This window comes from Alosa alosa, chromosome 18 (assembly GCF_017589495.1).
Source record: "Alosa alosa isolate M-15738 ecotype Scorff River chromosome 18, AALO_Geno_1.1, whole genome shotgun sequence".
Lineage (NCBI taxonomy): Eukaryota > Metazoa > Chordata > Actinopteri > Clupeiformes > Clupeidae > Alosa > Alosa alosa.
In genome coordinates this window covers 26,559,537-26,577,225 of record NC_063206.1, presented here as the reverse complement: position 1 = coordinate 26,577,225, position 17,689 = coordinate 26,559,537, and the positions used below count along the sequence as shown (strand labels likewise).

At 40.5% G+C, this 17,689-nt stretch overlaps 1 long non-coding RNA gene across 2 annotated transcripts in view; it reads left to right on the top strand.

Moving 5' to 3' along the window:
- LOC125311241 overlaps nucleotides 1-12,113 on the top strand; it is a 43,704-nt gene extending 31,591 nt beyond the window's left edge. The window contains exons 3-5 of one of the 2 annotated variants that reach the window (XR_007196461.1): nucleotides 2,249-2,392; nucleotides 10,030-10,078; nucleotides 10,388-12,113. This is a non-coding gene — a long non-coding RNA (uncharacterized LOC125311241). Of the gene's footprint in view, nucleotides 1-2,248; nucleotides 2,393-10,029; nucleotides 10,192-10,387 lie in introns of both variants that reach the window. The other variant, XR_007196462.1, reaches the window with a different exon arrangement.
- The last annotated feature ends 5,576 nt before the right edge of the window (nucleotides 12,114-17,689 follow it).

Here is a 17,689-nt window from a genome sequence, read left to right as displayed (position 1 = left end):
TTGCTATGGTGGTTGCTCATTTTAATGCACTGTAATGACTGAAAATGAATTTGGAAATATATGTAGAGTAACTTACCATGTATTATCTGAGATATCAGGGCGCATTTACTTTATTAAAGCATTATAAAAGGCTTTTGTGAATTGTTTTTGGTTTTGAAGAGGACTCACCTATGAACTCCTCCTTTGCCATTATATGGTGAAGCAGAGAATAACAGAGCATAATTAGGTTTATTTGGTGAGATTAATAATAATAATAATAATAATAATAATAAAAAAACATTATGTGAAATTCCCCAGGATATGAAGTTATTCTTAAGAGGGCGTTTGAATATAGACAGAGGTAGAGGTAGAGAAAAACAAATACCAATTTTCAGGCCCGCCATCTTAATTAACTTACAACTTCCTCAGCATGGGGATTCAGAGAGACATTCTCTATTATTTCTTTTTTTTTGTAGTCTTTTGAATTAAAAAGCAATCATATGTATTGATGAGTTAGGATACCTGTGAGGTAAAGCCACATAAAGCAGATGCTATTTTGAGGGTTCTTGTTATTCTTTTGTTGCTGATACTGTTGTTGTTTTTATACTGAAGTGGAAATTAAGAAAACTGTAATAGACTTACACAGCCAGTAGAAAATAAATTAAGCCTTACGAATTCTACGAATTCTACCATTGCATGAATGTAATATATGTTTCGCAATCCTAGGTGAAATATTGTTAATATATTAGTAAAGATCCTTGATTACTTATTAGTTTTGGGTTTTTGAGCATTAATATATCTGTTGACAGCTTGAAGATTATTCTCAATAAATGTCTCCAGCTTGTGAGTTAGATCACAATCCTCAGCTGAATACATTTCAGAATTGAAGCATTTTCCTAAAATGAACGATCCTGCTTGTCCTCATAGACACATTTAGATCTCTTTGAAGTTATCTAATGAACTCTGCTCATTAAATTTTCAAACCCTTATAAACTAAAATAATTAGGATCATTGTGCTTTTGGAATGGGTTGCTCCCAGCTCACTAACATAACTCTGTGTACTCTTCCCTTACACACAGTGATGTTACAGCTACCTAGTCTGGCTTCCATGTGCATCTGTCAGCCGTCTTCTGTAGGAGGAAAAATCACTTTCTTCCAGACGCTGTGTATACGTTGTTAAGTATAAAGTTGTTTCATAGTGTGGGCTCTCTCCTTTAAAGTTAAACTGAAGGGAGATGTCAGGAGCAATCCAATTGTAAATTGGTCCTGGTGGTGGTTAGTTGTTTGTTGGATGCTTTTTTTTTTTTTTTTTTTTTTGGACAAACTAGTTGTTGTTTCCTGACCCTAAAATACATCACATTTGATCTTTTTCAATGATAAATGACAGTTTTATGCTATGAAAAAGTTATGTTATGAAAATATGTGAATGGTTATATGTCTTGTCTTAACTCCTCAAAACATACTTTCTTTTGCATGAATACATTTGAAAGCATGCCGGAATGCACATTATCCAGACAAATACCATGCAGTCTCTGTCACACGTCGAAGTCCTTGTTATTATTTGAGAAGATGGAATGAATCAGAGAAGTTATCCCATGCCTTGGGATATGAATAGACACACATTATCAATTACACAGCAATGCCACCAGAGCCCAAACTTTGAGATTACGTCTTCACTGTGACAGCTGCTGAATGGTGGGGGCATGGTGGGGGCATGAGCAATTCCTTTGGGTGGTTGACTAATATTTAGTTATTCTATGAACAGACAGTGTAACAAATCTACTATGAGAAGACTTCATGGTCTTGAAACTCTGTGCTTTGTTAATTGTTAGTCAGCCTCATGTTAATTTGGGAGCTTGGAAAAGAATCAAACCTGGGCACATTTCTAAAATGGCAGGAACCTGTTTGGTAAAGGTCAGGGCATGGTGGTAAATGATTCAGTTAATCCATTCTATTCAGGTATTCATTGACAGTGTTCCAAGAAAGTTTCTTGATAAGTTCAGAATGCTGGAAGGTCTCATTGTCTATGAGTCTGTCTCTGTATTTTCCCCATTCTTTTATATCTGTCACATTTTCATACTGACCATGAAATGAAGAGTGGTGGGCTATTTGTCAAAATATTTTTTTCTTAGCTTTACAAATCAAGTGCTGGTAAGAGTCCCCCACTTTCCCTCTGATGTGTTATTTGATTCAATTTGTATCCCTTCACCGAATTGCAGCGATTCACAGCATGCAGAAAGATCACCCTCCTTAATGCATTTCTTTTTAGACTGGACACTTTCCTGTATCCTTCCATGAGCTTTCCCCTGTGCTATTCCTGACACTCACACAGCACCTACAAAGAGGTTAAGCATGAAGGGCACATTCTCTACATTCTCTTCTGCTGGGTTGTGAGTGACCATCAGCTGCCAAGGTAAATGCTAAAAGGAATCATTTCATTCATCTCAGAGAAAAATAATCAATACCTGTCAAAAAAGACACATGATTGCTCTACCCAGGGGTAAATACTGTTTCCGTAATCAATTTAGGGTGTTGATTTCCCATATGCCTTTCACAGAGTCCTTTGAAATAACTGGCACTTCTGCATTAATTATATAGTACTGTATATGTATTCATTTTTATATTTCTTTTACTAACAACTGAACTAATCAATTTGCATGTCTGAGTGAGGTGTGTGTGTGTGTGTGTGATTCGTGCCACAAGTGATTTATTCAGAGAAACTCTACATTCTACATTTGTTCCACTTCACACAGTATGGAACTTTCTTTTGATTTGTATTTTTTTCTGCTCAAAAGCTAGGAACAGCGCACCCAAAGTCATGTTTATCTGAACAAGAGGACTGTTTGTATGAGCTGAAGATTTCTTCTGTTTTTGTTTCAAATGTATTAGCAATGAATGTTTGAAATCCTTGCCTTTTGTTTGTAACATAAATACATCCATGCTGCATTCCAATGGGTTGAAAAAGAAGAAAAAATGTTTTTTTTGGGGGAGATGAAGAATGTTTTTTTTGTTTGTTTTTTTAATCCAGTGTCTGGTACAAGCCTGCCTGAGACTAATGTTACTAGATGTCCCGCAGAGCGGTACAAAATATGACCGCTGCCCATTTCAGCACATTTTTTCCAGAAAAATAAGTCACGCTTGTCAAATTGTGTTCATTTCCTACTTTGTTCCTTTTTTGTGTGTTTGTAATTGAGTGTATGCAGAGTATGTGGTTGTTTTTGTGTATATTTTTTTTGTGTGCGTGTGTTTGTGTATGTAGGTGTGTTTGTATGTGTGGGTGCATGTGTGTGTGTATGTGTGTTTATGTGTTTGTGTGTGTGTTTGTGCGTGTCATGTGTGTGCATGTATGTGTGTGTTTTTGTGTAGTGTGTGTGTGTGTTTTTGTGTGTGTGTGCGCATGTGTGTGTGTCTTTTTTGTATGTGTACATAAATAAAATGTCACTGCAATAGGACATTGAGATTTTATACAACCCCACCCCCATCTTGCCTGTTCATAATTCTGAGAAATTCTTGAATTGTGTGCATGTGTGCGTGTACGTGTTTATGTTTATGTGTGTGTGTGTGTGTGCGTGCACGTGCTTGTGGGTGTGCCTGTGTGTGTGCATGTGCATGCATGTGTACATATGTCTACTGTGTGTGTGTGTATGTGTCATACGTATGATTACTGTGAATGTATGTGTGTGTGTGTGTGAATATCTGTTTATGCACATGTGTGCATATGGAATGGGTTAACATGACCCCTGGAGGCAAACTGACTCAAAAAATTGGTCATCCTAGGCCCTACAGTTCTCAAGATATTCACAGAAAACTGTTGGTGTACGGTCACTAAATGTACACATAAATAAATTAATTTAATTGTATGGCCCCCCATGAACGAAAGTCCACGAAACTTGGCATGCATTCGGAGGGTGTCATAATGATCCTACGCTTTCAATTTCGTGCAGTTTTGACCATGTCAGCCAGAGATATTGTGATTACAACACCTAATTTTTTGCTTTTTAATTTTTAACTAGGTGGCGCTATACATGAAATAAGTGGTAATGGGATGGGTTGACATGGCCCCTTAAGACCAACATACAAAAAAAGTGGTCCTCCTAGGCCCTACGGGTCTCGAGATATTCACAGAAAACTGTGTCCGGCCACCTACAGGCCAGTTGGTGTACAGTAACATAAATTAATTTATTGTATGGCCGCCCATGAACGGAATTCCATGAAACTTGGCGTGCCTTCAGAGGGTGTCATAATGATCCTACACTTTTAATTTCATGCAGTTTTGACCATGTTAGGTCACAGATACCTGCGACTACAACACCACATTTTTACTTTTTTGTTTTTAACTAGGTGGCGCTATACATGAAATGAGAGGTTATGGAATGGGTTGACATGGCCCCTTAATATCAACATACAAAAAAAAGATGGTCTTCCTAAACCCTACGGTTCTTGAGATATTCACAGAAAACGGTGTCTGCCCTACCCTCCTTTCAGGGGGTTCAGTCCAGCGAGGGGGCTACAGATCAAAGCAAAAAACGATGGTTCCATGCTATCCATGTGGGGCTACATGTCCACCAAGTTTTGTGTACCCCGGTCTTTCAGTGTCCCGGGAATCCTTGACGGAAATTTGGCCATGCAAAAAAGAAAAAAAAGAAGAAAAAAAATCTGACTAAACCTATATGACCGCCTCTTCGCTGTGCGGCAGTCATAATAACTCTATGTGTGCTATATGTGTGCTATATGGTATATGTAGTTGACCTTTTGCATTTTGTAACCACTTGCTTTGTTTGGATAGTGACGGTGGATTCCACAGCATCGCTGCCAGTTTCACCTGTTTGTTGTATCACGTTTTGCTGGATTTCTGACACCCAGCTTCTTGAGATATTTCCTCTACTCCCATTCAGAATGTGAACTGTTGATCAATAAAGTTGCTGGGTGTTGGGCAGGTGGAGACCAAGTCAGCTGGTGCTGTCCCCTGACTGCACTCCTCTCTGTGATGAATAGCCTTCAGGCTGCCGAGAGGCGTGTATCATCTCAGCACAAATCAGAGGTGGCTGACATGTTGCCATGTCCTGTAATAGCCATGTTGGACTGGTGAGGTGTGCCTTCAGTTCTAAATAAATCTCCATCAATGTCAGCCATCATCATCCCCTCACATAATGATGTCCTCTACATCACAGTGGAGCAACTCATCTCGTAAATCCAGAGTTTTGGAATCAAGTTGGACCCTTATTGGACTCATCAGCAGCCCCACACACACACAATCATAGACCCCGCAAAGTCTTCTATCAGACTTGGGGCCTAACAGTGGGGCCTAACAGTGTGTGATCCGCGCGAGCGACTATCCTGTAGAATTCGGTGTTATCTCTCCACACTGAATTCGTTTAATATGCCCTTCTATTGCGTCATATTTCTCATTTAAAATAGCAGAGCAACACAGGCGACAGAAAGAAAATAAACACGGGGCGTCCGACAAAAGTTCTCTCAAAACGTTGCGTTGCATCGCGCTGCTCGCGTCGCTTGCACCCAGGACACTCCAATTGAAAACAATGGAATTAAACAGATTTTAATGTTCGCTCGCATCGCGTCCTGTAAGGTCATGTTCCTTATCAAAGTTCTAAGGATGTACACACTGTGCACACGTGGCCATTAAGGCCCCATTTACACGAAGGGAAGACGCAGATATTTCCCTGCGGTTTGGCCTCTCATTTACACGAAAACCCTGTTTTTATCACAGAAAACGATTATTTCTAAAAACTCCGGCAAAAGTGGAGATTTCTGATAACGCCGGTTATGTGTTGTTGTATCAACTGAGAGAAACAGTGTTTTAGGTTTTCAAACGTTACATTACACGCCAGAAAATGCTTAACATCATGTGAGCATTTTATGTTTACAGTTTGTTTGGCTACTGATCATCGATGCTATTAAGGTGGTACTCATTTTTACGTTTGTGCAAACGCTTTTGGCCTGTTTGCATTTGCAAATACAGTTCAAACGAGAAATAGTAAGGTGATTTGTTGCTGTTGCTATTTTTCGGGATTCTGATTGGCCAACATGGGATTGCGCTTCTCCTTACACTGCCACCGACAGGTTTGGCATGCTCTTGCCGGCATTTATACACAGGGAAACTTCTCTGAAAATTGACAGGTGTGCACAATCTTCTTTTTGAAAACAGACAGGGTGAAATGTCCGTTTATGAAAATAGCCGGCCATGTATAAATGTAGCCTGAGAGGACCTCAGTGGACGAGGTCTCTGCACACTTCTTAGTCTGTAGTAGTCATAGCACGACCGTTTAACAGTTGTTCACCAGTCACAGAAACACAGTCATAATGGAACCCAGTGTTTTATTTTTCTCAGTGGAAGAGACAGTATCAATGTATCTATTCATAGTCTCTGGTTGCTGTGGGGCCGTGTGTCAGCTGGCTAGTCTGCCGCTGACTGTTTACAGCAGCATAAGGGACATAATATGCAGTGAGAATTTCATAATTGCCAGAAGAAAAAAAAGTTTCAGGCTTCCTGACTCATTCTTCACAACTTCATAGCGTTAATTAGAATCAGAAGCGTTTACCTGTGGCCAGGCATCTTAACAATATCCCCACATGCTTTAAGTTCACGTGGTAGTCAGCCGTTGCTTAACACCTCTAAATCCCAAGCCCCTCTCTCCTTGTCTCTCTCAATGATTTTAATGTGCTGTCGTCTTAAGCACCCCTCAATGTTTCCCATTCCCCTCACATTCTTGTTTGCCTGTTCCATGACAGGGTTTGTTGCTGAATTTTAAATCAAGGTGTTTCTTTACCCAGAAGCGCTCCCTGTTTTCAGAGACAATGCTCTGGCACTGCAGGAGGCTTCTGGGCCCTTCTTCCTTTCCTTTGAACGCCGCACCAACCACTGGGCCCGAGACAGCCGCAGACCCCCGTCCCTGCCTATGTAAATATTCGATGAGCTGCTGCCCCCTCACTGAGGATGAGTGAGGTGTCCCGGCTTGTTTGAAAACTGCACACACACATATACACACACACACACACGCACACACACACACACACACACACACACACACACACACACACACACACACAAAGAAATGCACGCATGCACACATATACAAACACACATATAATCCTTCACTTGAATTTGAATCCTTCAATTGAATTTGCTTGCATACACACACACACACACACACAAAGTAAAAGCATCACTTATCATAAACTTAACGTGCAAACCCAAAACTCAGGGCTCAGAATGGAGATGGCGGAGTGCTTGAGTGAATTCCTCCTACTGCTTTTCATCTCTGCCAGCCACCTCAGTTCAGCTTCTTCTCCTGTGTTAGGTGTTCAAGGAAGATGTCTGACATGTTTGGCCACATCCTTCTACTGGACACACTACCACCTGCTGACCAGGGCTGATGAAGAAGGAGATCTGCTTCTAATCAACTGCTCACAGCCAGAGAGACATCAGCCAGAGGCAGGGTCCACAGCCAAATCATCAGCCAGGCTATGGCATCAAATGTATACTCTTTTTCAATGACCAACCTGACTACCTGACCCAGAGTGGACACCACAGGGTTGTAGGCTGGAGTGAAGAACACATCTATGGAATACAGAAGCTGCCATTTCACTGTCTGTCTAGAAGGCGATGAAGAGCCATCAGAGGAGGCTGGCGGTGTCGTGCTCTGTAGTCTGGCGTCCACTCTAGGGAGCTCGAGCAGCCTACATCTCTGCCGGTCTAATGAGCTGACATCCAACGGGACTCTGGCTCTGGACACCAAGTCCGCATTGGTGCCACTCTGCGTGGATCTGAGGGAGATATTGCAGGTCGATTTCAACAACTCGCTTGTCATACTTTTTGCGAAACGTCACATTGAATTTGATTGTCTGACGTGGACAGGACAGGAGTTATAACCACAGCTTTCTAAGGATGTTTTCTAAAAAAGGTCTGTGCTCTTATGAAGGTGACTCTTCCTTGCATTTCAAAAGGAGAGCTTCTTAGTCAAGTATGCTGGAACAGTAAAACTTCCCCCTGAATACACAGGTATCAGCCCCACCAGGAAGTGATGTACAGTATATGCTAAAGGACAGCCAGACTGGGGCAGGGGTGGGAATCATCATCACAGCAGCTCTCTGTGGCATATGTAGTGGGGGTGATGGACTACTAAAAGCATCTTACCACTATGTCTGCACCAAAATCAGATATGTGCGTTCCTATTTGTGTATAATAATGAGTGGAGCTTCATATCACTTTATATTTTACACATCTTTGTCTTCCTATATCAACAGAGAGGGTGGAATCTGCTGACTGTAAACATTTCCAAACCAAGGGGCATCTTGGTGTAGATGGTTATTATTTCCTTTTTTTACACCTATGGGTAGAAAAGCGGGCTCACACACACACACACACACACACTAGAGGTCCTAATTTCTCAGGTAGATTTTAGCCTTTTTTTTAAACGGCGGATAGGCTATTGTGTGTGTGTGTGTGTGTGTGTGTGTGTGTGTGTGTGTGTGTGTGTGTGTGTGTGTTTCCTTGAAATTGGGACTCAGGGGCAGGAATTAAAGAAGGCCACATTTAAACATTAAAGGAGGACACAAAGAGAGCAGAGTGGTTTGAGGAACGCTTCACACATTATATCAGTTGATAAGAACTGACATGACAAGTATTCTCAAAAATAGACTTCAGAAGCAATAAATAAATTACCTCATATCAAATAGTCTAAGGGAACAGTTAAAGATAAATGTTAATCTACAATCATGTTTGGATGACAACTTCTTGCAACTTCTGTTATGATAAAGATAATTTAATCATCAGTCTTTAAGATAGTGTCAATTAATCAGTCAATCAAAAAGGACTACAGTAGATTCAAATATAATGTAGAAGTGGGAGATGCTACAGTTTACCTGTAAAAAAAAGTATCTCATTATTTCTCTTGCAGGTAGGCTACAACATTAGGCACTGAATAGTCATTCAGAAATGAACCTTTGAATTTAACGGTTGGACGGACTTAATGTCGGTTCTTGAGTACTCTAAACTAATGTGTTAGAAACAACACAAACGGTGTTGTCCCCATCTGGACATAGAGATGTGTTAAAAAAACAGCACAAGTTGTGTTATTTTCAACACATTTGTTGTAAAAGTGTATACAGTATGACAAAAAAAATGTGTCAGAAACAACACAAATTGTGTTGTCCCTATCTGGACATACACAAAAGTTGTGTTATTTTCAACATTTTCAACATTAAGAGTGTATAGACCACTATTTTGTCCATATAGGATCTTCAAACAGTGATGGTGTGGTTATGGTTTACAGAAATGTATGTCACAACTCCATGTTCAAACTGCAATACTTTTATTTATGAGAAATATCAGATAACAGTGTTGTTGTTGTTGTTCACTGCCTAACTCTATTGGCCTACAGGTCAGAATTTATGGACAAATAACAATATAGCTTTATTTGATCAGCACATAGTCCCAGCTATTCACAGGAACAAAAACTGAAATATCCTTTGACTACTCTTTTTTACCCATAGGACTACATTGTGTCCACTGTGTCCGCAGCTATTAAAGACATCCACAACATCTGCAATGCACTGCTTTGAGTGTTTGTCCCAGTACAGTACAGTTCATACCTATTCAAGGTTTGTTTCGACACAGAAATGGAAGCGTTAGCATTAAGTTCTGTCAGGAAGACTCAATGCGTCACTCATTCATTCATTACTTCCGACCAATCACCAGTCTGTATCAGGCTTTATAATCACTTTACTTTGCACCTGCCTGTTGCTTTCAGGTGCCGATTTTCGATGTTCCCACCCTCCCTCCCTAACCACCACCAGTTTGGCCTTGTCCAGACGTCCAGGGGGTAGGCTCCGCCCCTGCCGTCTCATACCAGCAGGATCTGCAAGGGTCTGCACACTCGGTGACCTGGACCGAGGACGGGGCCTATGCCAAAGACAATCTTATTGTTGCTTATGCCTTTTGTATATCCTTTGATGGATGAATAAGTATGTTAACTTTCATTGTACCTCCCTGAGTCTTTCTGATTTCTGATCTCTCTCTCTCCCTCTTAGATGAGACCCACACAAGGCTCCAGGTCTATCAATAAGAGGGAGACAAGAGGTATTATGTAAAGACCATGCTTCAAGCAGGAGCACTGAGAATCACTGATGGATTACGGTTTTATATTAAGTCAAAAGAAACATACAGATACCTGCAACTTCTGTGCTGCACCGGTACATATGAGACATGCGAATATGGCGGATGCATTAGGGGATTTCATCTCTTTCAGTCCTTTGTGTTTTCACCGTTTCTTTGTCTGCTGAAGATTATTTTTTCGCAGAGCATGAAATTGTATTCATGAAAAAAAAATTCTGTTAAATCTTCCTTTCTGAATTCAAATACTGTCAATGTTTTTTTTCCCCCCAACAGTTTGATATGCATGACTCAATGGAAACAAGGCTCGCAGTAAACTGCTTGGAAACTTTTGAGTGTGGCTGTACAGAAGTGGAACAGAAGAAGGTGTATGCTGTGTCAAGGAGTTGGCCTGGTTTGCTCATATGGGAATCAATGAAAACAACTGGAGGCATTGTTGCTCCTTAGATTTCAGACAGTGGAAAATGTCTTCAAGAGTACAACACAATTTGGAGGAGAATGGCCTTGAGTCTGTATTTTTTTTCCAAAGGGTTGACCCCCTTTGTACATCTGGCATCTGCTAGCTTGATAAACTCAATTCTTTCATCAATTATATGCAGTATAAAACATGTTGACAACGCTGGAAAGGACTGACCTGTATCTTCTCACCCTATGAGAAGTAGTTTTCAGTGGAAAAATCCATCATTGCTGCTTCTTTCATTCAAGCTTTAATGGATGACGAAGCCAAGACTGAACTCTAAACGAATTCAGTCATAGGATGAAAAGCAAGATAGACCTTGCCATCACGTTCAAATCATTCTGACTGGGACATTTTTTTTTTCATATTCAAAGACAAACACTTAGACATACAGTATACAGTACACTTGCTTTGGATCTTAATTTTATGCTAATTTAGAGGGAAAGCAGTTCCTGTCACAAATTTGCACATCTGGGCACGGAGCTAAAACGTAATTTAACAAATCTGGACCGTTCTACAATCATTAGCATTTTCTGTGACTTAGCATGACTTTGAGTTAGTGCATCACATTTTTTGAGACTTACAAAGGAAGTGAATCCTAAAGCCAACCAAAAACTGTTTACCTTATGGCTCATGCAAAAGCTTCCCTGCAGAGAGAGAGAGAAAACAGTCTACTCACACACACTGTAAGACAAGGAAGTGTTCACATAAGTCATATCCACACATTCTGTTTCAGCAGTTAATTTGCTCAGTTATGAGCGAAATCTCAAGAATATCCCTGAGCGTAAACATCCAAATATTTCACACCTGCGGTCCCAGCATTCAGGTCAGAGAAGAGTATGCAAACAAACAGTGTGATGGAAAGGCAGCAGCATGTTGCTGACTACTGAAGTCTTATTTTGCAATAGTTAACATTTCCCAACTTGAACTTATACTTCTACACTATATGCTGCACACATTTAGATATACAGTACCTTGTGAACAGTGTTGGGAAGTAACGTAACACAATATGATGATTATATGATTATACAATACAATAAAATAACGGGGTTATGTATATAAAAATCTTTTTTTTTTTCGAATTAAAATGTAAATATAGTTTTTAATAACCAAACCACATGCATCCCTCACATGCCTTTTCTTTTTCTTTCTCTGGTTATATTGAAAGGATGCAATGAGATAAAACCTCTCAGGAAATGTACAATCTTTTTTCTTGAAGGCCATGCACATTTAGCCTTGTCATAGGTTCATTTTCAGGAGTGATAAGGTGTTGATAAGGTTAAGAAAATAAATCAGTGCATAGAGTGCTTGTAGGGTGGATGTTAGTTTTGGTAGTGATTTCGCCAATGAGTAGACAGATCACTGTTGTTCTTTGATCCAATGATGTAAGTAATGTTTCCTCACACCCAGGCCTACTGTATATATCAATCTATCCGTATACTGTACTGGGCTGCTGTTGTAATTGGCTGGGTTTTGCAACCTTATATAACCTGATATAACCGATTTATCCACAGCTTAATACAATATAAGATAATGCTGATGTAATCTGAAGTATTCAGAATATGTTACTCACCTTGAGCAATGTATTGGGAAATGTTACATAATACATTTTAGTGCATGCATTTTGTAATCAGCAGTGGAAAACATTTTAAAATAACCTTCCCAACACTGCTCATGAACTAGCCTTCATGTGGTATATTGTAAAAAAAATAACTCTTATGTTTACATTGTGCATCTGTCTGTTGTATTATTTTGCAGGTTGGTCTTAACACTTATGAATATATCACCAATATGATGGGGTTTTTTATTATCATTTTATCGTTTTTGTTTTGCTGTACGTAGCAAATACACCCTTAAAAAACATACAGATCATCTAAATGGTGCGGAACATGTGCTCAGGTCCAAGACAAAAATCATGTCATGTTTGAAGGGAGACAAAAGGCTTTTCACACATTCATCATTTCCATGCCTGGAGTTGTTCTTAACCCTAGCTCCGAGCTCACCCAGGGCAGCTTATCATGCTTTCACACATGTGGACTAATTAATCCAAGACCAACAGCCTGGTGTAACAATTTGCACCTTTTTCATGGGGCCTAGAGCAGAGAGAGGAAAAGGAAATAAACCCCTGCATGGGCCAAATTTGGATTTTGCTTATAAAATGGATGAACCAAAACTGGGTGAATGTAGCTTTGTATTGTGAACTATCAGAAACGTATATCATTCACTACACTGGCTATTCAATTAACAGAAAACAACATTTACTGCACTTAATCAATAACAAGATATGCTGGGGTGGGCCAAAATGTGTTGGATTTTGCCCATTTTATGCCACCTTAAAATCATGCAGCATGGCCCAATACAACTGGCATACCCCATCTTGCCAGCTGCATTTTTTTTTTTTTTACTTTTAAAATGGTATTTTCACCCGTATTCAGTATCCTGAAATGTCAGAGGTCTGCTTTTTGGAATGATTTTTCTATCAATCCTTGAGAAATTTTCTTTATATCCTTGAGAATCAGAACTGGAGCATTTTCTTACCTCACCTACAAACTGCCAGAAACATTAAAGAGCTATACGCACCTATATCAAAGGATATGACAACCTCACCTTGCATTGCCGGTTTATAAGTGAACTATTCACTACAGGTGCACTGAAGCTAGGATAACACACACACACTAGTCAACAACCCCCAAACACAACACAACGAGAACCAAACAGCACAGCAGCATCCAGTCTACAAGCCTTAAAAGAATGGTAGGCTTGTCTCCGGTGTTTCATGGAGGTGTTTCCTCCATGAATCTAAAAGATGTTTTCTAGAAATATCTAGACTGGATGAAGCTAGATCTGACTGACTAAAATACTTGTCATGTCAGCTGTAGCTTGCTTGTCAAAAACACTACTATGCCATTAAATATTATGGGTTCCAGCTTTTACCGTCAAAAAAATCTAACTTGTGAACCACTAATGCATTTTGCATAACCTGTTGACCAAGACTGAATCTCAGTGTTGATGCTTTGCGGATCATATAACATATTTAGATTTTTTTTGTAACAAAATATTTTGGATCCATTAATAAAATCATCCAGATTTCCCAGCGATAAATGCAATCCATATTTTAGCGTCCAAGTGGGGTTGTGCACTTGGTCTCTCTCTCTCTCTCTCTCTCTCTCTCTCAAATTATGCAGTGAGCATAATTTGTTTGTGAAGTTTGCTGAATGAAATTGATGACACTAGCTAACGTAGAGTGTTGATCACTGTTACAAAAAGCCTATACCTTTCCCTTGATGAAGTCACCTAACTTAACAATTTCCAGACCTCTAACAAAGTAGCATGCCAGCCAATCATTCATTCATCCAAAGAACCCAACCCTCAGCAGATGGTAGAGAAACGAGAATCCAGGGTACCCCACTTTACAATATGCTAATTCCAGGCAGATTCCCAGAGACTTAGAGAGTAAATATAGCGTGGCTGTATGTGAAATGCTACAGTATGCTGAAACAGTTATCCAATGAACGTCTTTTATTTAAATGGAAACAATGGGATCTTTTACACGTGTCAATTTGAATATCCCTTAAGAGAAAAAAAGGACTGGTAGAATCTATGAATTCTACTCTGAAAGCTTAGAATTCTCAACACAGAATGCAACTCATTAGAATTTTGTCCTATGGGTTTTGCATTTCTAAGAATATCTCTCCCCCTGCCTCTGTGTAATCCAAGGCCCAGAACCTTCCATGCGAGCACCATGGGACACCTAAATGATGGCAATTCTTATGAATGTTAATAGATTTCAGTGTTTTGTCAACTCTCATTAGACAAGCAGAGGAAGTGAGTGAGCATATCTGCTCCTCCTCCTTCCACACCTCCATCAGAGCCTCCCCTCTCTTTCTCTCTTCTCTCTCCCTCTATCTCGGAGCAATGGACTGGGTCCTCCCCCTCTCCCTCCATCCCCCAGGGGCCTGCGGATCGAACCCTTCTGTCCGTATCGACTTAATGACAGGCTCCTCTGTCCCTGTTTACAGCCCCAGCAGAAGCAGCAGATGAGAGCTAATAAAGACTGATAGTGAGGCACTTTCTTCCTCCTCTCTGTTCCCGCCCTCCGTCTCATTGCCTCTTTTGCATGGAGCCCACCTGGGCCACACGTGCAGCTCTCCTGGGGGAGGAGGGAGCCGAGATGGGGGTCTTTATTCTACCACTTTGCTGTACGAGCACGGGCAAAAATATGAATGGGCTAATCTGCCGCTTGTGCTTCTCAGAGGGAGAACAGCGAGGGTGTGCCACCAGGAAGCTCCATTCTTCCCCTTCGGGAGAGCCTACACAGCTGGGACAGAGCCGGAGATGCTCTCTCTCTCTGTGAAGTGGGAGAAGAGGGAGAGAGAGAAAGAGTGAGAGAGAGAGAGAGAGAGAGGGGAATGTTCTGTGGGTCTGTGGGTTGAGTTGATGCGTGTGACTCGTTCTGGCGAGGCAGAAGCGTGGGGGTGCGTGAGAAGCCATGTTTTTTTATATATATTTTATTTTGCCTGGGCCTTCCTTGCCCACCACCGCCATGGTGATGCGTCATTATTTTGGAAGACCGGGAACCTGCTTGGCACGTCACAGAGGCTGCCGTCCAGCATGTGCCCGGGCGCCCAGCATGGGATGACATATGCGTTGGGCGTATGTCACATTCCCTGGATTCAAGGGATGATGAATGCCATCCTGGCATTCCATGCCAGCCTTGCCAAATGATGAAAAGTTACAGCTGTCTGAGGACATTTAGGAGACGGTGGCTGATGTGCCTTTCATACCGTCGAATGGCACAAGCTTCCAGCGAGGGTGGCCACACTGGAGCACTATGACACCAATTAAAGAGAGTCTCCAATCCAGTCTCGGGGACAGTGCTGGTTGACCGCTCGAACTGACACGCTCCTAACCAGTCCAAATTCCTGGCCCCAGAACACTTGTCAAATCTCTGGTTGGACAAACCAGAGGTGACTGAGAGTGGCGAGTAATCTAAATGACCGTTATTAGGCTGACTCTCTTAATGGATAAAGACAGATGATGTTATGCACATCTCTGATCTTTCTATATTTTTATATTAGGATAGCATGGTGTTACATATTTTGAGAGCTGTAAAAATTGCCCAATGCTATGTACATAAAATGTATTTCATTAATAGAATTGATATTTTATGTTTTCTTGTGTTATTATTTAATTACTTCCTGCTTGATGATACAGTAAGTCATGATTACAGCTTGTCCTTCTTGCTATGACAGTGTTAAAGACATCATAACCTCATCAATCCTCTCAGTTTGCAAGGAGGAAAAACATGCAGCATCCAACAGGAATGAAAAGTTAACAGCAGAGGGTGCCAAAGCTTTTTCTCTCTGTACAGGGACGCCTCCCCCTCTCTTCTCTATTTTTAAATTCTTCCATTTTGATTACAAAAAAAGGTAATTTCCAAACACACCCACCCCACCCCATCCAGAAAAAAATCCACGGCAAACAAATTTGCTAGCTCAGATATCCTACATTCAAGCAGACGTGAGGACTGAATCTGTGTCACGCAGACCTGCTTCCAGCTCCCTTTTCAACCTGTGTTGCCTTTAAAGATGCACTGCATGGTCACTTTTCAGTCGCTGCTTTGGCTTTTTCTTTTCTCTCTCAGAGCCAAACATCTGGCAAGGCAAGCACAGGATGTATGTGTGTTTGAGATACTCCCTCAAAATCCAGCTTTGGCTCTGTCAGCCTCCCCTTAGTGTCAATCAGCCAAAAAACCTCTATGTGAACAAGAAGAAGAAGAGGAAGAAGAAGAAGAAAATTCAATTCTTTACCCAAGCTGCTGGATTCTCAAGTAATCACCTGTGCAAGCACAAAACTGGGCTCTAGTTTTGTTTGTGCTCTTTGCAAATTTTAATGAGTCTGTGGGAAGCTGATGTGACTGCCTTCCTTCCAGAGGGATTTCACCGTTTCCCAACCACTTGAATACATAAAGATGAAGTACTGTTATATGAATGCAGTGGGTAAAAAAAAAGAGCCCAGACAAAATGTTTTAACAGTAGCAAAATGGCCGAGGTAGAGGAAGGTTAAATTGTTTATCTTTAATATTGATATTCTGCATTTGAATAGAGGAGCCACTTTATGCAACTCGTGTGGCACCAAGTATCTCTCTACAAAGACAAAAATAAACCAGTGACATGGCTGTGCCTTATTTATCTCTCAGCTCTCAAATCTCAAAGAAAGTGATTCCACTGCACGTCCTATAATGACCATACAATCGTATTAAAACACACATTAACACCAGGACACTAATTCAAATTAGTTTTCTGTTCCCAACAGCGTTCCATGGAATGCATTTACACAAACAATCACTTTATTTTGAGTCATTATATTTGCTTTTTGCTCCCCTTCAAGGTTGAATTTTTCTCACTGTTTTCATTTTGAAACTAAAATAAATTCCTAAAAGATTATTTTTAATACTTATTCTTCTTTTGTAGAGGCAGGTGCGCATATCCAAAATATATTGTAACAGGTGCCAGACAAAACATGCCAGAGAGAGAAGGAGAGTTACCAGTTCTTATTTGCCTGATGAAGATCTCTTGAGATCGAAATGTTGCCTTTTAAGAATTAATAGGCTACTTATTCTTTCTCATATTTACCAGGGGTGATACTAAATGTGGAGACCACTATATGTCTAATATGAAGATGAATATTACTTGAACTAGAAAAGTTATTGTCCTACATTGGTAAAATTGCCTGATTTTGCCTGAAATAAGATCTTCACAGAAATGTAACCTGCAATGGCTACAGTGTATGGGGGGCAGTGATTTTGAGTCCAAGCATGTCAATTGCATGCCAATTAATTTTTTCATTAATACGGAAACAGAGTAAGCCAGGAATACAATCACATGGTGGATGGGTTAGGTTAGTCATCTGCTAACTGAGAGGTGAGGTGAACACTCACAGGAATATTTCCACTGTGCTCTGTTGCTGTCAAACGTACCTTATGCTTTGTGAGCTGATTGCAAGTTAATTGTGTCAGTTTGAATAAGCATCTTTGGGACCGATACACCATGGGGACACTCCAGCATGCAGGGGAGATTGGCTTTTTCTTGCATGTGATTTTATCTGTCCTTTTTAATCTA